Source organism: Anomaloglossus baeobatrachus, chromosome 6, assembly GCF_048569485.1.
Source record: "Anomaloglossus baeobatrachus isolate aAnoBae1 chromosome 6, aAnoBae1.hap1, whole genome shotgun sequence".
Classification (NCBI taxonomy): Eukaryota; Metazoa; Chordata; class Amphibia; order Anura; family Aromobatidae; genus Anomaloglossus; species Anomaloglossus baeobatrachus.
In genome coordinates this window covers 431,626,259-431,649,703 of record NC_134358.1, presented here as the reverse complement: position 1 = coordinate 431,649,703, position 23,445 = coordinate 431,626,259, and positions in this window count along the sequence as shown.

Below are 23,445 nucleotides of genomic sequence, written 5' to 3'. Positions count from 1 at the left end.
ACATTACTGATAACAATTGATACAATACGATACAATACTAATAATGTTGATAAAATACCGATGATGTTGAATACCAATAACATTGTTAGAATATTGACAGTGTTGCAAAGTCCTGATATTGATACATTTCCCTTTATTATAGGGAGGGTGGGTGGGACAACTGCTTGTTCAGTCTTTGAGTCCAGGACAAAGGAATGACACCTTAACATGGGACCTATTTCTTATATGGCCCCTGCCCCCCCCCCCCGTCTCTCCTCCTGCTCGCTCACCCCCACCACCACATTCCTTAGGTAAAACCCCCATCCCTTACTCCTTAACCCTTTCCTGGATCTATCACTGCCTCAGTCATGTACGTTACGGCTATCTGCCTTCACTCTGCTTGACTGATGGACTAGTGAATTGCCGCTCCTGGAAACCTAATAAATAAGACACCACACACTGCGTGACATGGATTAAAATTTTGGCCACAGCAGCCCTTTATTTTTAATAAGAAAAAACATCAACAAGAAAAAACAAGATTATCGGCCCAGAGATGTGGTTGTTATAAATCCCAGCCCCATATCCCCCTCCGCCGTGTACACCTAGCTCAAGGGGGAATCTGGGTATACCCCTTGATCATTTTCCTTGTGTCCGCTGAGCTCCTCCCCAGGGACCCATCTATTCCACTGTCCACTGAGCTCCTCCCCAGGGACCCATATTCCACTGTCCGCTGAGCTCTGGCCCAGGGACCCCATTAAAAACATAATTCTCCAACCAACAAAGAGGGGGTTTAAACAACCACATCCCGCCAAGACTCGCTCTTGTGACACCTTACAAGAGTGAGTTCCTCCACAACTTAATGGCTCGTTCTACTCTTTCTTGTATTCCCAACATCCATATATCAATGCCAATGTCATTAAGATGTACCTTATCATCTCTCCAAAAATGTTCCTTTGTATTTTCCAGCATCTGGTGACGTATGGCCACCCCTCCGTTTTCCAACACAAATTTTGTTATTTTTTTATTAACTTTTATCCTTGTATTATTGATGCGAGCCACTGATCGCGCTGTTCTCCACATTTGTCTAGCTACTATATCCGACCAGACCACCACTGTTTCTGGGTAAGACCTCCATAAATTCAACATATCAAGCTTTATGTTCCTAACTAAATGTCTTGATGTTCTTATTGCTAAATCATTACCACCTAAATGGATAAGTAAGACGCCCGGGGGGCGGTAGAACTCCACATGATACTGGATTTCTTTTAACAGCTGATGCCACTGCATTCCCCTCTTTCCTATCCATGTCACCCGTGCCAAGGAACTGGGCAACCCCAACTGTTTGCCATTAGGCCTGACTGCTGCACGTAAGGCCCCCCCAAAAACAATTGAATGTCCCATGATCCAAACCAGGCATTGCTGTTCAGCTAAAACAAAAAACAAAAACACAATTATCACACAATTGTCTAAATGAAGACACAACTACTATAAGATTGCCAAAATGTACACATATATATATATATATACATGTACGCCATTTATAATAAATGTACCCATATATATACATGTACGCCATTTATAATAAATGCAATCTAATGTAACTCTTAAATCTGCTCGATTCCCATCTCCCGATTTTTTTTAACTATGTCAGGCTCTAAGCCCCATCTAGCAGCTTCTGTGGCTGCTCCTATCCTAAATGAGTGTGAAGTGAATGCATTTTGGAGACTCTCCCAATATTGTCAGGCATTTTTTAAGAACTGCTGTGAATTGAAATTGTGACAATGACTTACAATCCTCATGAATTGCTTAAAGGAAACAATGTGATCCATTTTCCTCTACCCTGTTGATCAGTTTTTGACTTTGCCAGAAAACATTCTAATCTGTCTGTGTACTGATGCACGTCCTCGGCTTGTAGACCCCCACTTCTGGTGGAGCTACTCGACACCAACTCGCTGATTCTCAAAAGCGCCAAAAAAAAGGCCAGTGTGAATGCACAACTAAAGAGAAACACTTCAAACGGACTGCTCCAGACTCAGCCTAGTACACTCAGTATCTGCTGCAATAACTGGAAAGAAATCGGACGCCGTTTATCTCTGGTCTTCTTACAACTTTTCCTGTAACCCTTTAGGGCCTGCTTAGCTAAAAAATGCTTTGTGTAATCAGTGAAGTCGTGCAACTTAAACCAAAAGCTAATCCAGACATTTTACTATCAATAGTGGACAATGAAGTACCATCCACAAAGGCCCTGCTAATGTAAAATAACAACAAGGAAACATTGTCATGTAACCTGGCATCATGTCCCACTAGCATCAGCCACAGAATTGCAAACACCGGGGACATGCACAGCTGTAATCTGACAATGTGACTTTAAACAGCGCAGCACTAGATGACGCAGCAACGTAACAACAGGAAGGGAAGAAGCAGATTGTTTGTTGATGACTTCTACAACTCCCAAGTTATCACAATGAAATCTCACTTTTCGGTTTTGGAAAATATTGCACCAAATTTCACAAGCAACCACTATGGGGAACAATTCAAGGAGTACTAAGTTTCGTGTTAACCCATTGTTTCTCCAACTCTCTGGCCACCTATCTGCACACCACTGTCCAGAACAATATGCACCAAAACCAGTTGACCCCGCTGCATCAGTGTGGATGTCTAGATCAAAATTTGAAACCGGTGGTCTGATCCACAATGACCTCCCATTAAACTCCATTAAGAACTGTTCCCATACCGCCAGATCGTCCTTTAATGTTCTAGCCAGCCGCACAAAGTGATGTGGAAAGGTTATGCCTGAGGTAGCTGCAGCTAGGCGCCTACAAAAAACTCTACCCATTGGAATAATGCGACACGCAAAGTTCATTTTTCCTAACCGCGATTGTAGATCCTTTAATCTGATCTTACGGTGGGATCTAGCTTCTCTGACTGCCTCCAGCAGATCACTGACCTTGTCATCCGGTAATCTGCACTCCATTGCTTCACTGTCAATCAAAATTCCTAAAAACTTGATAAGTGTAGACAGGCCTTCTGTTTTATCTGATGCTAACGGTACTCCAAAACACTTAAAACCGACTGAATCGCTGCCAATAATGAAGCACAAACAAATGACTTTGGTGGACCAATACATAGGAAATCATCTAGATAATGCAGGACAGAACGCACGCCGGCTTCCTTCTTTACTACCCACTCTAAAAATGTGCTAAATGATTCAAACAAGGAGCATGAGATGGAGCAGCCCATCGGTAAACACAAGTCTACATAAAACCTGCCACTGACAACCCAAGAGATGGAAGCTTTCTGGATGGACTGGTAAGAGTCTAAAAGCAGCTTCAATGTCTGTTTTTGCCATTAAAGCTCCTCTGCCGTACTTCTGTACCCATGCAATCGCTGTATCAAATGAAGTATACGAGACTGTGCAAAGTTCCTGATCGATTCCATCATTAACTGAGCTTCCATGAGGGAAGGACAGATGATGGATCAGCCTAAACTTATTGGGTTCCTTCTTTGGGACCACCCCCAATGGAGAGACCCTTAAGTTTTCTATTGGCATTTTGGGGAATGGGCCTGCCATGCGGCCCAGGTCAATTTCTTTGTTTAGTTTTGTGGAGACAATGTGAGAATATGTATAAGCTGAAGCAAGGTTACGAGAACAGGTTAATGGGCCCGAAGTAGATGGGATCTTAAAACCTTCTGAGAAACCCTCCCCCAGCAATTGTGCTGCTTTTCTATCTGGGTACCTGCTTAGATAGCCCACCATCTCCCCGAGTCTAATTGGGGTTTCCCCCTTTTTGGTTAATCTCTGCTGTTGGGGTTTTATTTCGTTTAAAGCATTTTGATAGGCTATGGTTTCCACTACAGAAGCTGCATTCATGTTTGTACCTGCATGTGTTTCCGAATCTGCACTGGCTATCATTGAACTGCCAGCAGCAACCTTTTCTGTTTGCTGCCGACAATCCGATTGCTGATGACCTGCCGACATAGCCCTGAAAGGGCTGATTAACCCCACGTGGCGCTGTCATGAGACGCATCCATAAACTAATATCTTTGTGATCCCAACGAATCCCTTGTCGACCAGCCTTTCGTTGGCGAAACTGCTCATCATAGCGCAGCCATGCTAAACCTCCATACACACGGTGCGCCTCCCCGATAGAATTCATGTAACAAAATAAGGCAGAGCAATGTTCAGGAGTTTTTTGGCCTATTACACTTGCTAATATGGCAAAGGCATGGAACCAATTGCTAAATGTTTGGGGGATGAGACAATACCGTCTTTCTTGTTCCTCTCTTTTCCTCTCATCAAACCTTACTCTATCCAAGTTATATTTTTCTAAGGGCAATAATGAAAATATTTCCACATATTCGTCGGCCCAAATCTTCTCCCTAACCTCCTGTTTCAAATGAATTCCTAGAGGACCCTCAAAACATACATATAATTCTCCTTTTGCTGCATCAGATAATGGAACCCCTTGTGAAATTACTGCGTCCTCCTGTGTCTCTGGATCAGCACACGACTGACTTACCACCTCCGGTGTCCGGGGACCATTCCCGCACCATGCAGCAATAGGAGAAGAAGTTATGGGTAAGCTAGACTGACTCAAAGCCTCCTTAACCCCGGACACTAATTGCTGTACTACTGAATTAAGATCCCATCCTACATTGCCGGGAACTGTACCCCTAACTGCGCCCACTGGATTCATTACAGGTGTTGTTACACTAGATATAGGACAAGAAAAAGTGTTCTCACCAATACCTGGCTGCGTCCTAGGTTGACCAGCCGTTCGTGACGTATTAGTTATAGTCTCTACAGCCCCTCCATTATTGAAGTGCTGCGTGCTGCTGCCCTCTAGTGGGGAGTCGTTATCTGTGTCATAGTCATTGTCTGGAATCTCTGCTGAGTCTTGTAGCTGTAGATTTATTGCCTGACTCCAATCCTGAGCCGGCCGAAGAAGTCTTTGTCTGGTTAAAGTACTTTTGCGCAGTTGTCTTTTCGGATTCCTACCACTCCTCGTGTAATGAGAACCCGGATCCGGAAATGTTGTGTGTCCTAAGCCCATCCCCCCGTGGGGTGAGGCCGTATGATGTCCTCTAGAATGATGCAAAGTTTGTTGAGGAAGTTCTAAGGATTCATGGTGGGCTGTCGTCACGTCAGTTGTAGCTTGTGTGGCTGCTTCTCTGGCTGGCACCTCAGTAGAGCTGGACTTTCTCCTTGCACTTCTTGGTGTCTCTCTGGTTAGATGGTCGGGCTCTTTTCTCTGTCCCTTGTTATTCTTGTACTGTAGTTTCCTTCCTGGTTTGTAAGATGGATCAGAGGCCGTGCTGCGCTTTGCTCTTTTCCTAGAAGTAACGGAAGGACTTATGATCCTATTGTGAGTCCTATTGGCCATTTCAGAAGTTAGTCTCTCAGGAGGTCTTGATCTTCTTAGAGTTTGATGTTCAGAAAGTTCAGAAGGGGCAGATGCTGTATCCCGGGCACTCTTCAGCAATTCGTCTAGCTGGGCCTGAATCCATTCGGGCCTACATGTCAAAGCCGCGGCCTGAACGCTCTTCAGCAAGGCATCCACAACTGCTTGTTCAGTCTTTGAGTCCAGGACAAAGGAATGACACCTTAACATGGGACCTATTTCTTATATGGCCCCTGCCCCCCCGTCTCTCCTCCTGCTCGCTCACCCCCACCACCACATTCCTTAGGTAAAACCCCCATCCCTTACTCCTTAACCCTTTCCTGGATCTATCACTGCCTCAGTCATGTACGTTACGGCTATCTGCCTTCACTCTGCTGGAAGTCAGTGCAGACTTTGTGGCTCACTCCTCATGTGTGCAGTACATATGCTACATGGGAAATTGAGCAGTGTAGTAACCTGTGTTGGTAGCCAAGTAGTAAAGGCAGCTCCGGCGAGTAGTGATGGGTGAACCCAGGCTGTAAAAGTCTGTATCCTTGCGGTTTCAAACTTACCCGATTGCCGGACCTGGGTCCGGGATTCTGGGTGTTAATTTGGAAACTCGAGAAATAAAAAAATAAAGGAAAAGTAAAGAAAATATAAATGAAGCAAGCATTTCGTATTGCTTTAGTTCCTGTGGAGCACCTGAAGGGTTAATAAAGTTCTTGCATGTGATGTTGAGCAGTTTAAGGGGTGCAGTTTTTAGAATAGTGTCACTTTTCAGTATTTTCTGTCACCTAGGCCTTTCAAAGTGACTTCCAATGTGATGTGGTCCCTAAAAAAAATTGTTGAATTTTTTTCGTAAAAATGAGAAATTGCTGATAAACTTTGATCCCTTCTAACTTCCTAAAACAAAAAATTATGTTTCAAAAATTGTGCTGATGTAAAGTAGACAAGTGGTGAATGTAATTTATTAACTATTTTGTATGGCAAAACTTTCTAGTTTAAGAGCATACAAATTAAAAATAAGAAAATTGTGAAAATTTTCACCAGATTTCCAATAATTTTTCAAATAAATGCAAAAAATATCGTCCTAAATTTATCCCTAACATTAAGTACAATGTGTCACAAAAAAACCTCTCAGAATCACTGGGATTCGTGGAAGCATTCCAGAGTTATTAACTTACAAAAGTAATACTGGTCAGAATTGAAAGAATTGTCCTGGTCAGGAAGGTGAAAATAGGCTGGGGGCGAAGGGGTTAATAGCACAGCGGCATAGGGGCAAGTCATTCTATAGCTGTGCTTCAAAGGAGACTATGATTTTTACTATATGCAGCAATACTTTAGTATTGCTGTATATAGTACAAGTGATCAGACGATTCAAGACCTTTAGGCCCGTTTCACACGAAAAACACAGACGTTCTTCACTGACGTGTAAAACACGCACGTGTCCCTCCGTATTCCGTGATTCACGGCAGACGTGGGTTGTCCATGTGCAATCCGTGATCCGTGATTGCATATGGACATTACTCACCTGCCTTCACTGCTGCTGTCCATGGTGCTGAAGTCTCCAGCTCTGCAGCGTCCGCCCACCGCTCTGTGCAGCTACTTCCTGGTCGGGTTTTCCTGCCCCTCATGAATATTCATGAGCCAGGCAGGAGCTGCCGAGAACAGAGGCTGCACAGCGAATCGCAGGCAAGGTAAGTTGAAAATATTTAATATTTAATATGTCCGTGATTTTCTGGTGTTTCACTGATCACACATGGATCACACCATAGTGTGGTCCGTGGGTCATCAGTGATGCCAGAAAAAAACTGACTTGTCTCCGTGCAGAATCACGGCCACGGGTGTACGCTGCACGGAGATACGTTCAGTGAAAAATCACTGATGTGTGAGCAGACCCATTGATTATAATGTGTCTGCGTATGTCAGTGATTCTGGTACATATAAAAAAAAGCACAAACGTACCAGAATCACTGACATGTGAAAGGGGCCTTAGGTGGACTAATAAATACAGTCAAAAGTAAAAATAAAAAAGTTGCAAAAATATGAAAAAAGAAAGAAAACATACAAGATCAAGTCATACCTTCCCCCCCATTAAAATAAACACAAAACATGATAAAAAATATATACGGTGCATATGTGGTATTGCAAAATCCATAAAAGTCCAATCTATCAGAATCTAAAAATAATTAACCCAATCTGCAAACATCATAAACAGAAAAAAAAAATAAAAAATGCTAAATACTGCAAAATATACTATAAGAAGCAATCAAAATGTTATATCTATCCCAAAACTGTATCAATAAAAATTTAGCCTTGCCCCGCCAAAATATAGGCCCTAATTAGCTCCATTGACCAAAAAATTAAAGGGTAACAGGTCTCAGTAAAGGCGACACAATAAAAAATGTTAAACTTTTTTTTACATTTCTCTTTTTTTTTGCTACTAAAATAACTGAAGTGAACAGGTTTGGATCACTGTAATCGCACTGATGAGGAGCATAATATTGCCATGTCATTTTTACCACACAATATACACGGTAAAAATAATTTCCAAAAAACAATTGCAGAATTGTATTTTATTTGCAATGTCACCGTTTTTTTTTAACCAATTTTCTAATACAAGTAAAACTTGTCCCACAAAAAATAAGGCCTCATACATCTACGTGGACAGAAAAGTTAAAAAAAGTTATGGCTTTAGGAAGGAAGTGAAGAAAAAACAAACACGGAAAAAAGAAAATTGGCCATACAGTATGAGCCCCAACATAGCCTCTACATACAGTATGTATGAGCATCCACAAAGCCCCTATATACAGTACAAGTCCCCACATCGCCCCTATAGTCAGTATGAATCCCAACATTGACCATTAACTACATTATTGGCCCAGACATAGACCTATATGCAGTATGACCCACCACTTATCTATCTTTATACAGTATGAGCCACCACATAATTCTTATATACAGTATAAGCCCCCATGTAGTCCCTATATATATAGAATGAGCCCCCACATTGCCCATTATCTACAGTATTAGCCCAGACATAGCCCCTATATGCAGTACGAGCCAGCACTTATCTCCCTGTATACAGTATGAACCACCACATAACTCTTATACACAGTATGAATACCCACCTAGCCCCTATATATAGAATGAGCCCCCACATAGCCCATTATATGCAGTATTATCCCAGACATAGCCCCTATATGCCATACAAGCCATTATTTATTTCTCTTTATACAGTATGAACCACCACATAACTCTTATACACAGTATGAGCACCCACCTAGCCCCTATATATAGAATGAGCCCCCATATAGCCCATTATATGCAGTATTATCCCAGACATAGCCCCTATATGCCGTACAATCCATCACTTGTCTCCCTTTATACAGTATGAGCCACCACATAACTCATATATAGTATGAGCCCCCACATAGCCCATATATACAGAATGAGCCTGCATAAAGCCCTCTGTATACAGCATGAGCCCCACATAGATATTTATATATTGGCACACATCCCATACACATAAAAAATAAATAAAACCACATACTCACCTCAGTCCCGTTCCCCCAACACTCTGGTCCAGTCCCCGGGGCTTCACGTCTTCTTGATGTTGGACACATAAACTGTACCGAAAGCTTCAGTTTCCAGCAGTCTGACTCAGCTTTTAGGTGTTTTTTTCTTTTCACTTTCCTGATATACATTGATGTGAATTCTAGATTGATTTATGAAAAGATGTCCGTCTCATTTATCACTCATTTCATTACAAGAATACAATGGAAACTTTACCACCCATATAAAAGTGATAAATGTAGCATATGCAATGTTCTTTTCAGAACATTTCACTAATAGAATTAATACTGAGGCACCTATTTAAGATCACACACTTTTTCATAAAGGCAGTGTATGTATCGATATCAATCAATACATTTGTTTTATGCGCTCAAAAGGGACAGATTTTTTTTTTATTTTTTTTTTTTAATTTTGACTAGTGGTTGAACAAGCATTAATCCATTCTCTGGGAAATGTTCTGTATTGACAAATCTGTTGATCTGTAGAAATGTTCCCTTTAATTGTAACAGAATGATCCAAGAATTGATTTATTGCATTGAGTCGATGGTTCAGTGAAGGGAGTTTGATCATCTCGGGAGCTGCACAGAGGCATTTATTACAAGCCGTCTCTGCATATTCTATGGAGACCAATATTCAAGAAGTTGATTCAGCAGAAATTAAACGCGCAAAGTTCACATTTTTTTAGTTAGTGCTGTTTAATAGAATTTCACCCCTTCTAGATTTGTACTAGTATAGCATTTTTGTTAACTATATGGTTTTTGATCTTCACTCAAAATGTAATTGTAGAAGAAAGGAAGCAAAAAAATAAACAACAGATTTTTAAGTTTTAAAACCCAATTTGTCTAATAGCCATTTTGTATATACAACGGGGTAAGAATTGCTCTCTATGAGATAATAATTGACTTGCCACCTTTAGTAGAACAAATGTCAGCAAAAAGCTTCCCACAATCTGTCATTATTTCCCAAGGTAAAACCATAACTGTTTTCTAGATCCATGATTGGGATGTTACAATATATTTAAACTAATATAATTAAATATATTTTTAGATGATGTAAAACAGAAAAAGGAATAAAATGCAAAAATGTTCTTGTCTCTATGTATAGTATTTTGCAAATTCATTATAGTCGTCCCCTGCTGTTCTGTTAATCCACTCAAGAACATCAATTTTTTTCATCACTTGTATATTATTAATCAGTCTATCGATCATGTGCTTTCTATAATTCAACGACATTTCCTTCTTCGTGTTGCTGATTCAATGTTGAGGAGTGTATGTCGTGCCCAGGGATATGGGGTACTCGGTCCCGGGCAGTGTCACTTTGGTGGCCGTTGCCCGATTCCGTGCCCTGGGTCGTTTTTGTAAATAAATGGGATATATTTACAGGGGATTAGATGAGTATACATACGTGACGCCACTTGCGGTGTTGCGACTATGTGGATGGAGCCACCGTTGTACAATGTCCACTACTGGGGCTGCTGTTAATGGCAGCCTGGATGTTTGACCCTCCGCAAGCAGGGCCAGGCCCCAGAGGGTAGGTGTAATGATGGGTGTCAGAAGAAGGTAGTCCACACAAGGGGTTGAGTGCAACTAGTTCTTTACTCACTTTCTGGTGGTAACTGGTCACCCGAAGCCGGCTGGTTTCACCTTCAGGTCCCCTTTGTCCCAGTGCCAGTGTAGTAATCTGGTACCTTCGTCCCCTGCACTTGTCTCTGGTTAGTGGGTCCCCGTGGCATAGAGCAACTGGGGGTCCCCGTCCGGCGGTGTTTCTTTCCACTGCTGTCCATATGACAGTAGCGTGAACCCTGTGGGGTTGGAGTCTCTGGTCCTGTCCCCGCCTCTCTTTTTGCTACTGAGTCTCGGATTTTTAGGGTCAGCGAGGTCTTTGATGGTCCCTTCGCTGTGCAGGTGTTATCAGGTCTGCCTGAAGCTTTATGCCTGACCTAGGGTCCTGTACCCCGTTGATGTCTAGTTACTGGAGTACTCCACCATACTCCACTGGCAATTACCCTTCTGGGCACCAGGTTACTGTTAACTCCTTTTCAGTGCGTCTCCTCACATCCACTTTAACTCTCTGACTCCTCTCTACTGACTGTCTACTGTCTGCCCCTCCCACCTGGTCAACTAGTGGACTGGACTGGCTCCACCTCTAGGCGGCCATCCATTGGTCTGACCCTAGCCTTGCACCATTGTATGGGGTATTGTTGGGGAAAACTGGGATTACCTGGAGTGTTTGTGTGTAACCGGCACTGGTCTTCCGGGGCCCTAGGGGGTAGGCCCTGCATCCTGGTGAGGATGCACAACCTTGTAGCTCCCTGATGGCTTCAGGGGCACTACATGTACAAAAGAGGTAGGCTGTTTGGGGTTATACAATGAGGGCACAGTGTATATAATGTCTGGATGTACTACACATCAGTGTAATCTATTTAATATAAGTGGTTTAGATCTCTAATGTCCAGGTGTAGTTTACAAAGTTACAGTATAATGCGTTTTATATATTTGGTACAGAATACATATTGTCCTGGACCAGTGTATGTAATAATAGAATAACATTGGGGCATAGCTATGAGGTCTGTGTTTGTAATACACAGTAATTTCAGTATGTGTAATACTGTGGTGCACTGTAAACAGTTTTGACTTAACTACAGGAGACCCGGTGAATTCCCCGGTGGGCCCCAGAGGGGTGGACAGAGGGCAATCTGGCTTACCGCCTGAGGCTCCATTGGAGGCTCATGGACAGATCACCAACATCATAGTCTTTTTCACCATTATTAGTGGTTAGTGCTTATAAATGACTTAATGACAAAATGTACAATTGGTGGAGGAAGGTTGAACTAGATGGACCTAGGTCTTTTTTCAAAACATATGTAACTATGTAACTATATAAGAAAGCACTAAATAGCAGTAGAGCTGCAGGAATCTAATCAGTTGCTTCTTCTTCAGAGCTTTCTCTATGACTCAGGTGATGTGATGATGGAATTTCAACGTCTGCATTATCTAGCAGGTACCCAGACAGAAGGGGCCAATACTGCTGATGGAAAGTGGTGCTGTGGGGGACAGTCTGAAGAGGTAAGTGATTTTTTTTTTATTTTTTTTAATGCAGTTGGGTATAGGACACAGATCAGGGATTTGTAATCATTTGGAGGAAGGGGTGGTAGAAGCACAGTGGTGGACACAGGACAGTGGCTGGTAATGAATTGGCGGAGAAGCTTAGTGGCTAAATCTTACATTTTTATTACGTGAGGAAAAATGGCTAATTGTAGTTAATGGGGGGGCACAATGCCAGCTTATCGATTAATATTTTGATGGTGCTTTGCACAGAGGAGTCTAAATGTAAATTAATAGTGTGGTACATACTTGTAATCAGCAGTGTAGTGTGGGGGATTTTTGGGATTTACATATATATACAATATTATACATCGTGTGCAGAATTATTAGGCAAGTTGTATTTTAAAGGATTTTTTTTATTATTCATCAACAACTATGTTCTCAATCAACCCAAAAGACTCATAAATATCACAGGTTAATATTTTTGGAAGTTAGAGTGGAGTTTTTTTAGATTTGGCTGTCTTAGGAGGATACCTGTTTGTGCAGGTAACTATTACTGTGCAGAATTATTAGGCCTTGAGTTGTGTGGCATTCATCATTCTGTTCCAAAGGGCTTTGCTCAAAATTAAGCGGTCATCAATGTGGGCTGTGGCCAAAGGACATCCATTTATATTCCTTTCTGTGACTTACAGTCTCTCTGTATGTCTGTTGCAACCTGCTGATAATACTCTATGACACTTAGTGGCCACTTCTGTCTGTGAACATCCCACTTGAAGCCTCGCAATGGCGAGGTACCGTTGATCAATTGTTAGGTGTGGTCTTGCTCTCATGATGTCAAAATGTGAACAGCATGATGAGGAGAACTGTTTAAATAACAATTTTAATTGAACCGTCAATTATTATTTTTTTTTAGGGAGGAGGGAAACTATTCATGGATCAAACACCTGTGGTGAAATTTGCCATTCAGCACCTTGATAGAGAACAGAAAGTTGTGCAAAAAGTGCTGAAACATTGAGTTAAGTCTGCTTTACACGAGTCGATCTATCGTGCGATAGCACGAGCGATCGTCCCCGCCCGCGACTAACATCCACTTCCTGAAGTGGGAGGGACATTCGGCGTCACAGTGACGTCACACAGCAGCCGGCAAATAGAAGTGGAGGGGCGGAGATGAGCGGGATGTAAACATCCCGCCCACCTCCTTCCTTCCGCATAGCCGGCGGGTGCCGCGGGACGCAGGTAAGCTGTGTTCATCATTCCCGTGGTGTCACACGGAGTGTGATGCCACGGAAACGATGAACAATCGGCGCCATGTTAATTAAACAATTTTATGAAACCTAGCGACGAATACACGACTCACGATTTGTGAACGATACTGTGTCGCTAGGAGGTATGACACAAGACAACATTGTGTACGATGCCGGATGTGCGTCACAAAAACCATGACCCCGACGATGCATCGCACGATCGGTCGTCTCGTGTAAAGCCCGAATTAGACATGTGCATTCAAAAGTTTGCAGAAGGTCATATTAAAGAGGTTTTCTACTACTAATTTAACCCTTTCTCATATGACCTAACTCTTCCAAATAACTAAGTTCCTAGTATACTTTTATCACCTGCCCTGCTCCCAGGCGCGGACTGACCATAGGGCAATTCTGGCAAATACCAGATGGGCCAGTCCCTGTAGTGGCTGCTGTATCTGCAGTCACCGCCGCGCTCCTCAGCAGTGTCTGCATGCCAGGCTACAGCAGGACCAGGAGGCAGCGCTGTGCTGTGCCAGCCCTGTTGTGTGCTGCTGTGCCGACTCGGCATGCACACACTGCTGAGGAGCACGGCGGTGCCAGTGATCGCAGCTTCCAGCTTCCTATGCAAATGTATTTGTGTCTTTCAGACATAAATACATTTGAACAGTGCGCCGGGACTGGGCCCCGCCCCCGACGTGCAGCAACGGGATGAGAACAGCACCTTGGTGACGTCATCACAGTGCTGCGGGAGACACACAGGAAACATTAGGAAGCGGTAAGCACTCCATGGAGGAGCCAAAGAGACAGGTTTAATTAATGGGGATGAGTGGGGAGGGGCTGAGGACACATAACGGGGAACATTTGTGAAGGAACACAGCTTTGTGACAGGCAGAGGGGGAGTACTGTATTCCAAGGGGGGGGCAGGAGTGTACAGTGATGGGGTAGTGTAATTTGTGTGTATAGGGGGTGATGGGGGGTGCATTGTATTGTGTGTGGGGGTAGGGGTAATGGGGGTGCATTGTATTGTGTGTGTGTGTGTGTGTGTGTGTGTGTGTGGTGGGTGACGGGGGTGTATTGTATTGTGTGGGGGTAGGGGTAATGGAGCGTACATTGTATTGAGTGTGTATGTGTGTGTGTAATGGGGGTGCATTGTATTGTGTGTGTGTGTGTGTGTGTGTGGAGGGGTAATGGGGGTGCATTGTATTGTGTGTGTGTGTGGGGGGGTAATGGGGGTGCATTGTATTGTGTGTGTGTAGGGGGAAGGGGTAATGGGGGTGCATTGTATTGTGTGTGGGGAGGGGGGGTAATGGGGGTGCATTGTATTGTGTGTGTGTGAGGAGGGGCGTGGAGTCATTAATCGAGGAGACTAATTAGTGTGATATCAGTGATATTAGTTCTGGACCTGTCCGCACAGGTACAATCCCCTTTAGTGACTGCAGCGCTTGTAGAGTGATTAGGACACAGGTATGTTTCAGAACAATCCACAAATCAGGGAAGCAAAGAGCAGAAAATACATCAAGGTATGCTACACACTGCAAAAATGTGTCACATAGGGCCATACAGTACTCACATAGTGCCATATAGTACTCACAAAGTGCCATACAGTACTCACATAATGCCATACAGTACTCACATAGTGCCATACAGTACTCACATAGTGCCATACAGTACTCACATAATGCCATACAGTACGCACATAATGCCATACAGTACTCACATAATGCCATACAGTGTCACATAGTGCCATACAGTACTCACATAATGCCATGCAGTACTCATAGTGCCATACAGTGTCACATAATGCCATACATAGTGCCATACAGTGTCACATAGCGCCATACAGTGTGACAGAGTGATACAGTGTCACATAGTGCCATACAGTACTCACATAATGCCATACAGTACTCACATAATGCCATACAGTACTCATAGTGCCATACAGTGTCACATAGCGCCATACAGTGTGACAGAGTGATACAGTGTCACATAGTGCCATACAGTGTCACATAATGCCATACAGTGTCACATAATGCCATACAGTACTCATATAGTACCATACAGTACTCACATAATGCCATACAGTACTCACATAATGCCATACTGTACTCACATAGTGCCATACAGTGTCAAATAGTGTCATACAGTGTGACAGAGTGATAGTGTCACATAGTGCCATACAGTATCACATAGTGCCATACAGTGTCACATAGTGCCATACAGTGTGACATAGACATACCTCCCAACATTTAAAGATGAGAAAGAGGGACAAAGTATGCGGCGCGCGTAGCAATTTTAAGCCACGCCCCCTAACCACACCCATTTTGCAATCTGTCACGCCCACATCCAATCCTTTTCAGCACTGCTGATCACATTGTTTAAGGCTGCATGCCCACGATCAGTATTTGCAGCATTTTGGATGTAGCGTGTTTTTGCTGTGTCTAAAACACTGCATTGGAAAGTACAAGCACAGTGGAGGGATTTCTAGAAATCTCGTGCCCACTGTGCTTGTTTTTTCTGCAGCAAACACTGACCTGCGGAGCGTCTTTCCAGACTGCATCATATCAATTGTTTGCTGCAGTTGCATGTGTCCTCCGTAGGGAGAACACAGCAGGAGACCGCAGCGCACTGAACCCTGATTGTGGGCACAGGCAGCTGCGTTCTCCTGTGGAGGAGACGTGCAGCCCCGCAGGTCAGGACCCGCTGCCTCCAGGACACAGCGAGTCCTGATCATGGGCACAGGCAGCTGTGGTCTCCTGCGGAGGAGACGTGCAGCCCCGCAGATCAGGACCCGCTGCCTCCAGGACACAGCAAGTCCTGATTGTGGGCACAGGCAGCTGCGTTCTCCTGCGGAGGAGATGTGCAGCCCCGCAGGCCAGGTCCCGCTGCCTCCAGGACACAGCAAGTCCTGATTGTGGGCACAGGCAGCTGTGGTCTTTTTGCGGAGGAGAAGAGCAGCCCCGCAGGTCAGGACCCGCTGCCTCCAGGACACAGCGAGTCCTGATCGTGGGCACAGGCATACGCACATATACAGTACATATTTGAAGACAAATTCCCTAAAATACATATAAACAGACAAATCTATACACAGTCATCTACACTGACATACATAGATATATACATCATACATATACACACATTGGAGGTAATAATATGGGGAAGCCGGCAGCAGCCGCACTCACCTACCCCGCTTGTCTCTATCCAGCTCCTCCTCGACATGTGATCACTTGGCATCACTTTAACAGACCTAGCCACGCACAGTGCACACTGACACCGCTGTGTATGTATCACAAGGGAGGATGGGGGTTTATATACTAATATATAAAACCCCCATCCTCTCTTGTGATACATACATAGCATATATATATATATATATATATATATATATATATATATATATACACTGTATATCTATACAGTATATACAGCACAGGAGGGGCTGGGGGCTACAGTATATACAGCACAGGAGGGGCTGGGGGCTACAGTATATACAGCACAGGAGGGGCTGGGGGCTACATGTCACGCTCCCCGGGTCCCCTGTGCTGCCCTCCGGCTCACCTGTCACGCTCCCCGGGTCCTCCGTCTCGCTTCCCGGTTCCTTGGTCCGGTCACCGCCGCTCCCCGCTCTCCAGCACCCCTTGCCAGCGCGTCCCCAGCGTCCTGGTCCCCGCACCCGGCGTCCGTCGGCTTCACAGCCCCATCCTGGCCCTGCTGCTTCCTCCTCGCAGCTTCCTGCTCTGGCTTCTGGCACTCGGGCAGCGCGCATGCGCATTAGGGCGCGCGCGCGGTCATTGACCCTTTCTTAAAGGGCCAGCGTCCATTAACAGGAAATGATGCAAAACAGGTACAGGGTATAAAGGGGGTTTATGTCCAAGGGGGCGGGGCCTGATCTTCGTGTTTCTTAAGCTAGGAGTCAGGTCTCCTTGTGTATATGTGTATATACTCACCTATCTCTCTTGTAGAGCCGTGCCTGCCTCGCCATCCGGTCCAGACCGAATCCCGAACCCCGAACGCAGTCCATCTGCCATCCTGACAGTCCGTACCATCTCGGATCCCTGCGGTGACCTGTCATCTCGCTCCAAAGGTTCCGGACCCCGCCTGACATCTTCTCGGCTTCCGAACCTGAGCTGCGTCACCCGGACTACCACCAGTGACTCCGTAGTCCCAGGGACTTCTCCGTTATACTCCTGTGCACGGACTGTTCTGCTGCCTATAGTGCTCCAGCTACCGGACCCCTTACCACCATCTAGGAGTTCGGCCCAGTGGATCCACCTCCTGGGTCTGCCCGTCCACCTGGCCCTGACACTACAGTATATACAGCCCAGGAGGGGCTGGGGGCTAAAGTATATACAGCACAGGAGGGGCTGGGGGCTACAGTATATTCAGCACAGGAGGGGCTGGGGGCATAGACAGTACTTGAGGGGCATCCATATTAGGCCTGTTTCTGATGTCAGTGATTCTGGTATGTATGTGCTAGTTTTTATACGTACCAGAATCACTGACCTATGCAGACCCATCATAATCAATGGGTCTGCACACACATCAGTGATTTTTCACTGACCGTGTCTCCGTGCGGCGTACATGCATATCCGTGAATACCGCACAGAAACATGTCTGTTTTTTTTCTGGCATCACTGATGTCCCACAGACCACACTATGGTGTTATCCATGAAACACGTACCAGAAAAACACGGACATTTAAAATAAAAAGCTTTTTCAACTCACCTTCTCCAGCGATGCTGAGTTCGGCAGCTGCTCTCTGCTTCATCCCGGCCGGTTCATTATGGCATGCATATTCATTTATGCAGCCAGAGCCAACCCGGAAATAGCTGCATAGGTGAGAGAGCGGTGTCTGGATGCTGAATCGCGGGACTCTTCCTCACCATGGAGAGCAGGAGCGGGGGCGGGCGAGTATATGTCCATGTGCAATCACGGCGTACAGATCACGTATCACGGATTGCACATGGACAACCACTGTGTACCGTGAATCACGGAGTATGAAGGACTATATGCGTGTTTAACAGGTCAGTGAAGAGCGTCTGTGTTTTTCACTGAGGGGCATACATGTTACTAAGGGGTATACACATTACTGGGCGAAATAAACTTTACTGTGGGGCATACAAATTACTGGTAGCATAGATATTACTAAGGGGCAAATAGCTCTGGTGTTGGGGCTTATACAGCTCTGGGGGCACATACAGCTCCGATGGGGGGGATGGGGGCATACAAATTTGGTGTGGGGGCTGGGGGGCACACAGATCTGGTGGGGGGGGTGGCTGGAGACATATAGCTCTGGTGAGGAGGGGGGCTGGGATACATATCTGGTGGGAGGGGCCTGGAGGCATACAGAGCTGGGGGGCATATAGATCTGGTGGGGGGGCTGGGGGGCATACAAATCTGGGATGGGGGCTAAGGGGCATACAGATCTGGTGAGGGGGGGCTGGGGCATACAGCTCTGGGTAGGTGGGGGGGGGGCACATACAGCGTTTGGTGTTGCAGCTCCTCTTCCTCCAGTCTCTTCATCTGTGGACAGAGCTCAGCATGTTGCTCAGTAGCTCCGCCCACAGATAACCGTAGACAAGCAGCTCAACTGAGAGCAGTGAGTGCACGCTGAGCTGCAGGTGCCGATTTAAAGCGCCGGCAGCAAGGGAAATGCTGCTGCCGCCCACCCATAATAGTGGCACCACAGAGACAGAGCAGTGAAGCAGCGCTCGGCTCTGCTCATGTGCATTAGGAGGGGGAGAAAGTCAGACGGGGAGAGAGCGGGTGGGCGGAGCCACGGGACAAAAGCCTCCCGATCGTGACACCGGGACACCCGCTGAAATCCGGTACAGTCCTGCTGTATCCGGGACGGTTGGAAGGTATGTATACAGCATCTTAGAATGTGTATAAAAGAGTCCACTGGTGGTGGCCGCAGCTTATAGGCCCCAAATCTGGTGACAGGTTCCCTTTAAAGGGAACCTGTCAGGTGCAATATGCACTCAGAGCCAGGAGCAGTTCTGGGTACATATTGCTAATCCCTGCCTAACTGTCATTGTATACACTAGCATAGATAAAGAGATCATTAGAACAAATATTTTTAAAGATCTTATATCTTATGCTAATGAGCGGGGGACTAGTCACAAGGGCGTTACTTCACTTGGCTAGTCGGCTCACATAGCATGTTAGCATGTTATTACGCCCCTGTGTGAGTACTAACACGCTATGTGAGCCGACTAGCCAAGTGAAGTAACGCCCTTGGGACTAGTCCCCGCGCTAATTAGCATAAGATATAAGATCTTTAAAAATACTTTTTCTATAGATGCCTTTATCTATGCTAGTGTATACAGGGACAGTTAGGCAGGGAGTAGCAATATACACCCAGAGCTGCTCCTCGCTCTGAGTGCATATTGCACCTGACAGGTTCCCTTTAAAGGGCACCTGTCAGCAGAAATTTAGCAAAAAAAATAAAAGATTCCCCCTCTGCAGCTCCTGGACTGCATTCTGGAAAGGTTCCTGTTGCTATTGTGCACCCTTTGAGACCTAAAACAATACTTTATGAAGTCTTACCTTTTTGTATGCACATCTGTTTTTATGGTCACGGGGGCGGGCTGTCTGGGGTCCATTATTCCCCCTCCTGCCGCTGTACGCCGTCCCCCATTGCTCATTTCCATACATGAGGACGCCTTCCTCATGTAACTGTCCTCCCGAAGTTTTGCGCATGCCCAGTGGCGGGACTGAGTACTGTTCAAAGTGTGAACGCTTTTGAGGTGATTGCGAAGGCACGAGATTATGGGCGGCGCAGTGATTGTCATCAGCAGCGTCATCCAAGTACCCGCCCATAATCTCGTGCCCGCGCTTCTCACTCTGCCTCCACCATTATGCGCAAGCACTGGCCCTATGAACTCACGTCACCTATTACCGCAGGCGCAAGATTATGGGCGGCGCTGTGATTGTCATCAGCAAAGTCATCCAAGTACCCGACCATAATCTCGTGCAAGCGGTAATAGGTAACATGGTTCATATGGCCAGCGCTTGCGCATAACAGTGGAGGCAGAGTGAGAAGCGCGGGCACGAGATTATGGGCGGGTACTTGGATGACGCTGCTGATGACAATCACAGCGCTGCCCATAATCTCGCCTCCGCAATCACCTCAAAAGCGTTCACACTTTGCACAGTGCTCAGTCCCGCGAGAGTGCCACTGGGCATGCGCAAAACTTCGGGAGGACACTTACGTGAGGAAGGCGTCCTCATGTATGGAAATGAGCAATGGGGGACTGCGTAAAGCGGCAGGAGGGGGAATAACGGACGCCAGACAGCCCGCCCCCGTGATTATAAAAAAACATTTGCATACAAAAAGGTAAGGCTTTATAAAGTACTTTTTTAGGTTTCAAAGGGGGCACAATAACAACAGGAACTTTTCTAGAATGCAGCCCAGGAGCTGCAGAAGGGGAATCTTTTAGTTTTATTGCGAAATTTCTGCTGACAGGTTCCCTTTAACTGGTAGGGGAGCCAGGATAAAGCAGAGCTGAACCTGTTGGACAGCTAGGACCCAGCAGCTCCACAGGCAGGAGACCACTGATCGGTAAGCTAATAGAAGTCTGCAGATGTAACTCTGCATAGGTTATTGCTATTGTCAGTGCTATCTGCAGGAGAGAGAAGTGTTGGTTGCACTTTCTCCTCAGCTTCCTGATTCCCCGTGTGTCTGCAGCAGTGAGAAGCCACACACGGGGGAGTCAGAGAGAACAGCTGCAGGGAAGCGCAGGCTCCGGGGCTGGGGATATCCGCTCTGGTGCTGGGGGGGGGTCGGTTCTGGTGCAGGGGATCCGCTCCGGGGCTGGGGATGTCCGCTCTGCTGCAGGGGGGAGGGGGGGCTCTGGTGCAGGGGATCCGCTCCGGGGCTGGGGATTTCCGCTCTGGGGGAGTGGGGGGTCGGCTCTGGTGCAGGGGATCCGCTCCGGGGCTGGGGATGTCCGCTCTGGGGGAGTGGGGGGTCGGCTCTGGTGCAGGGGATCCGCTCCGGGGCTGGGGATGTCCGCTCTGGGCGAGGGGGGGGGTCGGCTCTGGTGCAGGGGATCCGCTCCGGGGCTGGGGATGTCGGCTCTGCTGCAGGGGGTGATTCATACCTCAGCAGCAGTCACAGGAGTTTCAAGGTGCGCGCTCGACTCTGTAATGAATAGAAGGGAGAAACAGCGAGGCGGGGCTACAGTGGGTGGGTGGAGCCACGGGATACTCAGGCCCACGGGCGGGACTCGGGATCAAAGGCTCAAAAGCGTGAGAGTCCCGCTGTATCCGGGACGGTTGGGAGGTATGACATAGATACAGTGTCACATAGTGCCATACAGTGTCACATAGTGCCATACAATGCTCACATAATGCTATACAGTACTCACATATACAAGTGCAGAAAGATATTACACATTCACCACTCGAAAAGTGGGCCTGTGTACCCCCAAATGCCAGGGCTGAATTTTAGTCCCAGTCCGGCCCTGCCTGCTCCTGTAAGCCTATGTCTGTTTGGCTGTTTTATTACTGTGTTACGATGCAGCAAGGCTACTTCCGATATGGGGATCGGAATTGGACGTATTGAACAGCGCATGTCACTGCACTGCGAGGGGCTACCTCTCGGTGTGTGACAGCAGTCTGGGCATGCATGCTCAGATCAGATCTCATTCTCTTCTCTGTCTGCATCCCGCTGATATTCTGAAGTGCCATCCTTTCAGCTGATATGCTGCTTGTTATTAGAAGGTATATCACAGAGCTTGATAGCAGAAGGCACAGCACTTCAAAGCTTCAGTACAATCGAGGTAGAAGACGGTGAAGCCTGATCTGCGCTCAGAATGACTCTAGTGAATATAGAGCCCTCCTTTCAGCTAACAAGCTTTGTGATACACTTTACAATAACAAGCAACACATTGCAATGCTTATCAGCTGAAGGGACGGCACTTCAAATCATCAGCAGGATGGAGGCAGAGAGGAGAGTAAGGTCTGATCTGAGCATGCTTGCCCAGATTGCTGTCATTCAGTGAAAAGTTACGTCACAAGCTCACAATGCATCTCTGAGAGCCAGAACTCTCGTAGATTTGTATTAAGTTGTGACCTCTGGCAGACTCCTTGAAACACTGGAACTGCGGGCAGGTCACAAATCGCAGGAGACCAACTGGAGCTGTAGCACCCAGGGGGCAGGTGGGTCGGTCTCATACCTGTTACTCGTCGCCGGGACGATGCTGGTCGTATAGTCATGGCAGCCTGCCTGGTTTCGTGCTCCAAGGTGTCCATGTGACGCCCCTGGACTATCAGGTCGTCACAGGGTATTGTACACTCTGCCCTCCCGTAAAATATCCACCTCCTCCTTGGTTTAGGATCCCTAACTACATGGTGTTGTCTACATCAGCCAATAAAATCCTACGTACACTCTGCACCACACCTACCAGACCCACCAGTGGACGGCCTGAGTTGAATAGGGTTGCCCACTTGGGGGATGGTTAAGGGGAGGTCAGGCGTGTCAGGAGTAGGTCAGTGAAGTGTAAGAAGTGAAGGAGAGAGAAGGTCAGGAGCCGGACTCCTTGGAAGCAACTAGGTAGCAGACGGTGGTCTAGGCCTAGTAGGAGCTAGACCCTCGGTCGCAGGGCATTGAGACAAGGGGCACGTAATTGTCGAGGAGAACAGCCGGCGGCCTTGTGCCATCCACGGGCTGGGACCAGGGCACAACGGGGTACGTGGACCCTAGGTCAGGGAGTAGCTTCAGGCAACCTGACAATTTACCCGACGAGAACGGAGCCTTCAAGATCCGCCCTCCACCCGCTCCAAAATCGGGGTACTAGCGCAACAAGGGGGATAGCACTTTCCACAAAAACGGTCGAGAAAATCCCAAGCGTAAACCCTGAGAGCAAGCTCCCACAGTTAGCCACACTGGGGAGCGGGACCCGACTAGGTCTATACTACCGGGGCTAATATAGAACTGAACTAAGTGCCAGGAGGAAGGTCACAGATCACCAGGAAGCACCATCGGGGATAGGACTCAAACTAGCTCTCCTCAGCGGCAGCGGTGTCCAGAACTTTGGTTTATCCAGTTGTCAGTGTCAGCTTTATAGACTGAGTGAGTATGCAAGTGACCCCTTCACTCCCACGGCACTCCCCCAACACCATCACCGAGTCCCGGGGCATTCCCCCTACCCGTGGAGGGGTTTAACATCCGGCTGCCCCACTCCATCGCCCCTGGGTACTCCCAACTGCAGCGGTGGTACT